Here is a 10,914-nt window from a genome sequence, read left to right as displayed (position 1 = left end):
GAAATGGGGAAAAGAAGATTGCAATATTGATCAGAAGTTGAATCATGGGAAGTTTTAAGCTAAGGGAAACATTAGTTGCTTTGATGAAATAGAAGATATAGTGCAAATCATGGAATGTGGCAGTAGGAGACCCACAGGCCATAGACTTATGGCGTCCCAAAACACACAGGGGTGGGATCCAGCAGCCTTAGTCTGTACCTCAAAGTATGTTACAAAAGTATGCTACAGACATGAGAGCACAGCAGTGGAGTCATATCCATTTCAGACAGAATGACAAGTTTTGACTCCCTATGACCACAAAATATTTACCTGATTCAGATTATAAAACTTTTTATGGCATGTATCCTTGCCATAAAAATGAACAAATAAGCAGTAAGAGTTCTCTACAGGACATGTCCCCACATGAGCCAGTTAAGACTGTAAAAGCAACTCAGCACTCACAGCTCCTTTTTTCCCATTTAATGCACTTCTTTTGTGGAACTGTGTTCCAAAGTCTTGACTTTAATTAATTAACATGCTTGAAATAATTTCTGCTGTGATGAAAAACTCCAAAAAAGTGATGAGCTCTAGAGCACAGAAAAGCATTTTAATATACAGAGAACATGATACAACACAACCCAGAGGTGTAAATCAGCTCAGTGTACTACAAAGAGTTGAGCTGTAATGCAATTAATGTTAGTTTTATTAACCTGCATTGCTCACCCCCTTAGTGGACACATCCATCAAATATAATTACCCTCTAATCTAAAACCACCTCTGACTTTTCCTCTTGTTCCAAAAAGAGACTCTCATTGGTAGATGCTTACTTGCAAAAATTATGAGATACAATGAGATATTATGAGATACATGATACAATATTTGTTTCAGTTTAAGTTCTCTAAAATGTAATACTTTATTTAACACATCTGCTTCTGTTATAAAATACTTCAGCAATATATATGTATATATAAATGATGAGAATCCATTCTATACTTTGTTTTCAACCAGTTGAGTTGAAAGTAAGATTATAACATAGAGGGCCAGGCTCTGATCCTTCAGGGTTTATTGTACCTCTTACAAACAAAAATGTCAGGACCCATACAATAATCATTAACACAAATGTCAAGTCCTTTAGTATATTATGGCCAATAGAGCAGAGCAGTATATAATGCTTTAGAAGAGGTAAACGTGCCATTTCCAGATTTTTAAAGCACAATGTAGTTCACTTATAAACTGAAAAAAATGCCAATAAATGAAGAATTACAAGTTTGGGTGGGGGGGTGGTTTTGGCTTTTTTGTTGTTGCTGTTTTGTTTTGTTTTGTTTTGTTTTTTACGTTGATGCAGACACATCACTTTGCTGGATAGTAATAGAACTTATGTGCTGACATGTACCCTCATCCTGCCAAATAATCTGCAGCTCTTTTTAAGACATTGAATGCACTTAATTTCTTTAGAACACAGCAGTAAGCCTCCTCTTACTGCAGCAGCTCAGAATTTCACAGAACTGGGTCTGCAGTGAGAAGAGTATCACAGACATGTGTGTCATATGCTATGTTTTGAAGCAAGAATGCTTTTTCTAACTGCAGCATCTCATGGTTAGGTAGCAGTTTATACTTCTACCTAACTGTGCAATAGCAAAAATGAGGATGTTTTTAGCTATCAGAAAGTATCTGAAATTCTCACTGTATATTATGAAAAGAAAGGACTTAAAGAAAGTAATGTCCCTCATGTTCAAAAATAAGTTGTTGTTCTTTCTTTCTTTCTCTTTTGGTTTTTTTTTTGCCACAGCCATTCTTAAGTCCACCTGTTGTGCCTAGGTATTGCAACACATTCTAATATTGCATGGCATGTAAATAGATACCTTAATTACTCATAATGAAATGATTATATACACATATATATATATATATATATATTATATATATATACATAAATATTATCAGTCACATAATTACTCAGTATTATTTAATGGAATTTTGGGACTATGGATTTTGTTGTTTGATGTACTTTAAACTGTATGAAGCAGCATATTATTAAGACTATCCTCACCAATGCTTTTGATTATTTATTCATTAAATAAAGTGCTTTCTTTTGCTTGTTATAATCCTGTTTGTACAACCATGTGATAATGTTAAAATGGGTAAGTACTGTACGGGAATTATAACTGTTTCTTTTCTTGTCTAAATATATACCTAAACCAATATTTATTAGTGAACTGAGTTTTATCAATGTGTCTTTTTATGTGTTTACTATCTCTTTACACATAGTGCAAATTTAAAGGGAAGCTGAGATAAAATTTCTTCATACAATTCAGAATGCCCCAATAGCTTTGAAATTAGTTTTTGCCTTTATCTACGAGTGATATTAAGATGAGATCTGTACTTTAAATCAGATAAAAAATTAATCCATAGTACAGTAGTTAAGTTTCGTTCACTGTAGCAATCAGAAGTTAACATACATTCCTAATTTCTCAGGTAAATAATAAGTCTTGGACAAGATAGGGAGAAACTCTATACTCTAAGGATAATAATTATAACAGCTGATTTAACAGAACAGATGATTTAGTCAGAAATCTGGTACACTATTCAGCATTTTTTAATGTATCATAGCTTTCACCTTCATATAGCAGAAAGGATTAACAAAACTGGGAACTGGTTTTGGTAAAACCTTATATACACCAAATTCAATGGGAATTTCCTAGGTTATTTTTAAAAGCTAGTAGCCAGTATTTAACTGGCATTTAAAGCTCTTTTTGTTCAAAGGAAACTCATCTTCTGCTGTCATTTCACTCACTGCAATATTCTATAGGACCCTTCCCTTCCCTTCCCTTCCCTTCCCTTCCCTTCCCTTCCCTTCCCTTCCCTTCCCTTCCCTTCCCTTCCCTTCCCTTCCCTTCCCTTCCCTTCCCTTCCCTTCCCTTCCCTTCCCTTCCCTTCCCTTCCCTTCCCTTCCCTTCCCTTCCCTTCCCTTCCCTTCCCTTCTTTTTCTGTTCCTTCACAGGAAGGGAATTGGAGGTGGGGTCTGTGTGTGGCTCTGCAGCTATGTGACATTTTTGACATTTTCTCCTATGGGTGCTAATAGAGATGAAGGCTGTTGACCTCATTGCTCTAAGTGGAGAGCAGGAGAGAGAGTGTAGCAGAAAGACAGGGAAGAAATGGGATAGGAGAAGGCTGCATGTATTAGGGAAGCAGTAAATTGTTGTAACAATGAAGAGAGTAGTTTTGAGCCTTCATATCTCTCTAGCACCATAAAAAATGACCCTCCTATGTGCACAGGTTTATGTACACAGCATTTAATACAATTTTCTTGTGGAAAAGGGGTATCCAGAATTGTAGCAAAGCTGTACCATTCCTTTTTTTTTTTTCTATATGAATATAGAGATCACAAGCAATGCCATGGGGTTTAAGTAACTGAGGATTGAGTTTGACTATTAAATTTATTAAATTCTTAATATCAAATACTAGTAAAATTTTTATCTGCAGGTAATTTGCAAATAATCTGTAGGCCTAAATGATCAAGAAATTGTGTGTTACCAACCAGGAAAGAAAAGAAAAAAGACCCTACACAAAGAATTACATTCCAGATAAAAAATCCAGACTGTCTTTGCCCTCACAAAAGGGCACAGATGGTAAAGATACCAGTGTAATGCCGTAAAGCAATTGGTGAATTTCTTTTCATGTGCAACATTCTACAGAAAGGTCTGGGTTATTATTATGTCTGAAGTTTAAATTAATTCAATGTAAGGATAAATAAATCCAGTCACATAAAATCAAAATTCAATATCACATTAATAGAATTCTCTTTTTTCTATTGCAAGTCACTATTTCATTATTACGTAACAAGCACTGCATATATCTTAGTACTGTGTAAGGAAGAGAGCTTTCTTTAAATTTATGTATTACTTTGTGGCTTTTAATTCAAGTGTAGAGTTTGTTTTCTTTTGGGAAGAGAAAGTTTGAATTCTGTTTACAGTGTTCATACTTTTAATTTGGGAGGGGTTTATATTTTTTCCTCAGGAGTATTATTTACCATAGGGAATGACATAGTCCTGTGCTTTTTACTGCATGATCTTGCACTCTTAGGACACTTAAGCTATCTTCAATAGGAAGTTCTTCTACATTATTGATAAAGATCATGCATAATTACTGTCTACCATGTGGTGTTCAGACCCTCAGAGGAAGAAAAAGATTAAAAGGAGGCAGTCAGATAAAGACAATTGTTTTATTCACTTAAAAAATCCAAAACAAACCAAGCAAACAAACAAAAAACAATAAAACAACCTGTACTGTGTTATGAAAGCAAAATTTATGAGCATCTATTCATTCAGTCAGAACTACCTACTTGCTGAGTCAACACACTGCTTGCTTCCTTCTTTTAGGAGCAACACTGAATGAAAATGTGAACAGTTGTGCCTCACGGTGAGCCTAAAGCTCATTCTTAAAACAATGTGAAAAAATGGCTCTGGAGCCCCTAGATGTATGGTTTTGAGGGAATTAAAATACTGGGTAGGTCTCTGGCTCCTTAGATTAGTTGAGCAGCCCTTTGAAATAATCTCAAGTCCCCTAACAGGTTAAGAGCTATTTTTGAGGAGCTCCAGAAAGAATCCTTTTATTCCCAAGTTTAGCCACATTAGATCTCTGCTTTATGGAGAATCATAGTGCAGAACCTGTTCCAAACTTTGCAGCTGACAGCTGCAAAGTCTCTGGATGGTCTACTGTCCTGGTTTAGGACAAATTAGGGGGAAATCTCCAAAAGGGAGCCCCCCCCCAAAACAGAACAAGCCTCCAACCACCCCTCCCCCAACACCGGGTTCGGGAAGGAATTCCTCGGAGGAGCAAAGTGGAAAACAAAACCTATTTATTTACAAGTAACAAAAAGAACACTCCCCAACGCAAGAAAAAAAAAGGGACCAGACTGTGTTGTGAGGGCGCCGAGCTTCTGTCGCAGGCTTCGGGTGTCCTGGAGCTCTCAGGCCAGATCCGGAGCCGGTCCAGTATCTTCAGGGGAGGGTAAGAAAGAGAGAACAAAAGAAAAGGGAAAAAAGGAAAAAAAAAAAAACCAGCGCAAAAAAAAAGCAGAAAGCAAGCAAGCAAGCAAGCAAGCAAGCGAGCAAGTGGCTAGCCAAGCCAAGCAGCAAAAGCCCAAAGCAAAAGTGCCTGGGCACACCCCCCCCCCCCCCCCCTTTCCCCATCCGGCCACAGCAAGACGGCCGGGGGTTGGGGGGGGGAAGGCACAGCTGCCAGACACAACACACGATATTGGGATAAAGGCTGAAGGCTGTCACCCCACGACGCTCCACCCCTTATCCCATATCGTGAACATACAGTAAAAAACTTTCATTTCACTTACTCACACCTTTGACACTTACGCATTTCTCTCATCTTACTTGCTCAGACCTTTGACACTTACAGTTTCCTTCTGTCTCACATTCAACAAACAATGACATTCATATATGAGTCTCATCCCACAATCAGGTCTCCCTGAGGTACACACCGTGTTGTTCCATCTTTCTGCATTATCCACCCTGTATTACCTGGTCCTTGAGCAAAGACAATCCCACGGATGGGTTTGTCTGTACTCGAGGCAGGGTTGATCCATACTGTCTTTCCCAACAAACCTCTGACATGGGCCACTGGGGCTTTATCCCCATCTACTATATTAAGGAGCTCAGACTGAGCAGGACCCGCTCGGTTGGTGGAACCTCGAGTTTTAACTAACCAGGTAGCCTCTGCCAGATGTTGCTCCCAGTTTCTTAAAGACCCCCCACCCAATGCTTTTAAGGTGGTTTTTAACAATCCATTGTACCTTTCCACCTTCCCTGCAGCTGGTGCATGATAGGGGATATGGTATACCCACTCGATGCCATGTTCCCTAGCCCAAGTATTAATAAGATTGTTTTTAAAATGAGTTCCATTATCCGACTCAATTCTCTCGGGAGTACCGTGCCTCCAAAGGACCTGCTTCTCAAGGCCCAAGATAGTGTTACGGGCTGTAGCATGGGACACAGGATAGGTTTCCAACCATCCTGTGGTGGCTTCTACCATGGTTAGTACATAGCGCTTGCCCTGGCGGGTTTGAGGCAGTGTGATGTAATCAATCTGCCAGGCCTCCCCGTATTTGTACTTAGACCACCGCCCCCCATACCAGAGGGGCTTCAGTCGCTTGGCCTGCTTAATGGCAGCGCACGTCTCACAGTCACGAATAACCTGAGAGATACTGTCCATGGTTAGATCCACCCCTCGGTCTCGTGCCCACTTATAGGTGGCATCTCTACCCTGGTGGCCTGAGGCATCGTGGGCCCATCGTGCTAAGAATAACTCTCCCTTATGCTCCCAGTCGAGATCTATCTTCAACTCCCCTATCTTTGCAGCCTGATGTACTTGCTGGTTGTTTTGCTGCTCTTCATTAGCTCTACTTCTGGGGACATGGGCATCTACATGGCGAACCTTCACAGGTAACTTCTCTAACCGGGTAGCGATATCCTTCCACTCTTCCGCAGCCCAAATTGGTTTTCCTCTGCGCTGCCAGCTGGCCTCCTTCCATCTCTTCAGCCATCCCCATAGAGCGTTGGCTGCCATCCAAGAATCGGTATACAAATAGAGCCTTGGCCACTTCTCTCTCTCTGCAATACCTAGGGCCAGTTGAATAGCTTTGATTTCAGCAAATTGACTGGATTCACCCTCTCCTTTAGTAGCCTCTGCAACCCGTCGAGTGGGACTCCATACAGCTGCTTTCCACCTCCGTTTCATCCCTATGACACGACAAGAACCATCAGTGAATAGGGCGTAACGTGTTTCTTCTACTGGCAACTGATTGTATGGCGGAGCTTCCTCAACCCGGGTCACTGGCTCTGGCTCCTCATCTGCGACACTAAAGCTTTCACCTTCGGGCCAATTTGTAATTATTTCTAGAATCCCAGGGCGATTTAACTTCCCAATTCGAGCGCGCTGCGTAATGAGGGCAATCCACTTACTCCAAGTAGCACTGGTGGCATGGTGGGTAGAGGGAACCTTTCCTCTGAACATCCATCCCAGCACTGGTAGTCAGGGTGCGAGAAGGAGTTGTGCCTCTGTACCAATCACCTCCGAGGCAGCTTGGACTCCTTCATAGGCGGCCAAGATTTCCTTTTCTGTTGGAGTATAGTTATCTTCAGACCCCCTGTAGCTCCGACTCCAAAATCCCAATGGTCGGCCTCGGGTCTCACCAGGTAGCTTTTGCCAAAGGCTCCAGGACAGACCATGGCTCCCGGCTGCAGAGTAGAGCACGTTCTTCACATCTGGTCCTGTCCTGACTGGACCAAGGGCTACAGCATGAGCGATCTCCTGCTTGATCTGGACAAAAGCTTGCTGCTGCTCAGGGCCCCAATGGAAGTCGTTCTTCTTGCGGGTAACCAAATAAAGGGGTCTCACAATCTGACTATACTCAGGGATGTGCATCCTCCAGAAACCTATAGCACCTAAGAAAGCTTGTGTCTCCTTCTTATCAGTTGGTGGGGACATAGCAGTGATTTTGTTAATAACATCTGCAGGAATCTGACGCCGTCCATCTTGCCACTTCACCCCCAAGAACTGAATTTCTCGGGCAGGTCCCTTGACTTTGCTCTTCTTAATGGCAAATCCGGCGTCCAGGAGAATATGAATTATCTTCTCTCCTTTTTCGAACACTTCTATTGCCGTGTTCCCCCAAACAATGATATCATCAATATATTGTAAATGTTCTGGAGCCTCACCCTCTTCTAGTGCAGCCTGGATCAGTCCATGACAGATGGTAGGACTGTGTTTCCACCCCTGGGGCAATCGGTTCCAGGTATACTGCACTCCCCTCCATGTAAAAGCAAACTGAGGCCTGCATTCTGCTGCCAGAGGGATGGAGAAAAACGCGTTAGCTATATCAATGGTCGCGTACCACTTTGCTGCCTTGGACTCCAGCTCGTACTGCAGTTCCAGTATGTCCGGTACAGCCGCACTCAGTGGTGGAGTCACTTCATTCAAGGCACGATAGTCTACAGTCAATCTCCATTCTCCGTCAGATTTTCGCACGGGCCAGATAGGGCTGTTAAAGGGTGAGTGGGTTTTACTGACCACCCCTTGGCTCTCCAGCTCTCGAATCATCTTGTGGATGGGGATCACGGCATCTCGATTCGTCCGGTACTGCCTGCGGTGCACTGTTGAGGTGGCAATTGGCACTCGCTGCTCCTCTACCTTCAAGAGTCCTACTGCAGATGGGTTCTCTGATAGTCCAGACAAGGTATTCAATTGTTTAATACCCTCTATCTCCACTGCAGCTATTCCAAAAGCCCACCTGAATCCCTTAGGATCTTTGTAGTAGCCATTCCGGAGGAAGTCTATGCCCAAAATACACGGAGCCTCTGGACCAGTCACAATCGGATGTTCCTGCCACTCCTTCCCAGTCAAGCTCACCTCAGCTTCCAACAAAGTCAACTGTTGTGATCCCCCCGTCACTCCAGCAATGGAAACAGGTTCTGTCCCCACGTGTTCCGATGGCATTAAGGTACATTGTGATCCAGTGTCAACCAATGCTTCATAGTCTTGTGGCTCTGATGTGCCAGGCCATCTGATCCACACCTTCCAAAAAACCCGGTTCTCCCGTGCCTCTTCCTGGCTGGAGGCAGGGCCCCTCTAAGCCAGATTGTCCTTCTTTCCTTGGGCATATGCCTTGGAAGTTCCTTCAAGGGGATCGGACATGTCATCGTCATCGTCATACTTAACATCTCGGCTACGAGCGACCGGAGCTGCTATCTTTTTGGTTATACTTTCTCTTTTCTTCAAATCACGCACCCTTTGTGCCAAAACAGCGGTGGGTTTTCCATCCCATCTCCTCATGTCTTCTCCAGACTCACGCAGGAAAAACCATAACTCAGCCCGTGGGATGTACCTTCTCTCCCCATCAAAGGAGCGCCGGCGTTGGACACCAGGGCTTCTAATTTGTACGGCTGAGATTTGAATAAGGTCCTCCTTAATCTCTTCCCGGAGTTTCTTATGATTCTCCTCTATTTTGTCTTCTAGTTTCTGCAGTCGGGTTTCCACTGCTGCAATTCTGGCATGAGTTGGGCCATGCACAGCATCTGCGTACGCTCGAAGCTTCTTTGCCATATCGAGCACAGTCTCATATGTATCATCTCCCTTCATTATTGCTAGGGCAGAAGCGTATTCAGGTGGCCCAAGTCGCACAAGTTTCCTCCACATTATCGGAGTGCATGGTACCAGGTCCGGATTCCTAGTTGTTGTGTCATCTGAGAAAATGAGCTCTGCGACCGCCATTTCTCTCAGGCGTTGGATCCCCTGTTCTATGGTCTTCCACCGTGTCTGCTGCATATAGAGATCATCCGTACACAGGTACCGTTCTGCTACGCTTCTTAGGACCCGTTCCCAGAGGCTGTTAGGGTTAGCCCCCCTCATCACACCTTGATCGATGGCAGGATCATGTGACAGGGATCCCAAATGCCTCACTTCAGTACCATCCAAAATCGTAACCTCCCCTGCAGCATCCCAAAGGCGGACTAACCAACTAATAATAGATTCGTCAGGTTGTCGGCTGTAATCCTTTCTTAGGCCTCTGAGGTCCTTCAGAGAAAAGGAGTCAATATTGGCTCCAGATTCTGTGCCCCTTGATGTGGCCTCTGATTTTGGTGAGGGTCCTTCTTCTGCATCATCGTCATCATCCTCCACCTTCCGATCGGTCTTGCCTTTACACTTTCCACCTCTTGTATTAGCTGCAACAGCAATGGTTTGGGGCCTATTGTCTGATTCAGCTGCTAGCCTGGAGCCTGGGATGTTAGCTGCAGCCTGGGTCACTGGGATAGTAACTAACTTATCTCCCTGTTCCCTTTCTGCTATCTGCTGCTCCACAGTATCTAGCAGAGTACGGTAAACAAACGCCAAGGCCCAGCTCACTGCAGTAATCCTTTCTTCCTTAGTATTACCATGGCACTTCTCCCTCAAATACTTTGCCACCTCGACTGGATTCTGAATTTGATCAGATGGAAAGTCCCAGTCTATAGGATCAGAAAATTCCTTTAAAGTCTGGCCCATATCCTCCCATTTCCCACTCCAGTCAAGATTTTTCCTGCTTTGTTTTACTCCTGAATCAGGAGTCTCTCTAACCCCTCTAGAAATCTCAGCTTTCATTTTATATACACTCCAGACAGTATAGACAAGGCTTAATAAATTAAATGCCAGAAAGATGGTTTCTTTCAAACTCAGGGGAAAGTCAGTATTTTCTAATAGAGATGTCAACAATTTGTAGGAGAAGAAGGAAGACAAAGGCTGAAAAGCCCCTTCCTCTTCTTCTCCCCAAACAAACTGAGTACACAGCCATGACAACAATCCATACATTCCTGAAATAAAGTCCAGCATTGTTATCCGACACATCATCACACATAAGGCCAGCACAATGATTATTCTGGTTAGTGCCCCCCGCTTACAAAAGCTACTTATTAGGGACAACATCAGAGCTATTTTGGGGTAAGGAAATAACCCTAGGGACCACAAAGGTATTAAAACTTCAAAAGCCCCTAGGGACCAGAAAAACCGGCAAGCTTCCACTCCAAATGACATTATGAATCACCAATATGCCCACAAAACAACCAAAACCAAAATATTATTGTTATAGGTTTTTTTCCCACTCTTTTTGGCCTCCGATTTTCCCGGCCAACGCACCAAAAAGTATACTGTCCTGGTTTAGGACAAATTAGGGGGAAATCTCCAAAAGGGAGCCCCCCCCCAAAACAGAACAAGCCTCCAACCACCCCTCCCCCAACACCGGGTTCGGGAAGGAATTCCTCGGAGGAGCAAAGTGGAAAACAAAACCTATTTATTTACAAGTAACAAAAAGAACACTCCCCAACACAAGAAAAAAAAAGGGACCAGACTGTGTTGTGAGGGCGCCGAGCTTCTGTCGCAGGCTTCGGGTGT

This window comes from Zonotrichia albicollis, chromosome 2, assembly GCF_047830755.1.
Source record: "Zonotrichia albicollis isolate bZonAlb1 chromosome 2, bZonAlb1.hap1, whole genome shotgun sequence".
NCBI classification, from domain to species: domain Eukaryota; kingdom Metazoa; phylum Chordata; class Aves; order Passeriformes; family Passerellidae; genus Zonotrichia; species Zonotrichia albicollis.
Note: the sequence above shows the minus strand (reverse complement) of the source record.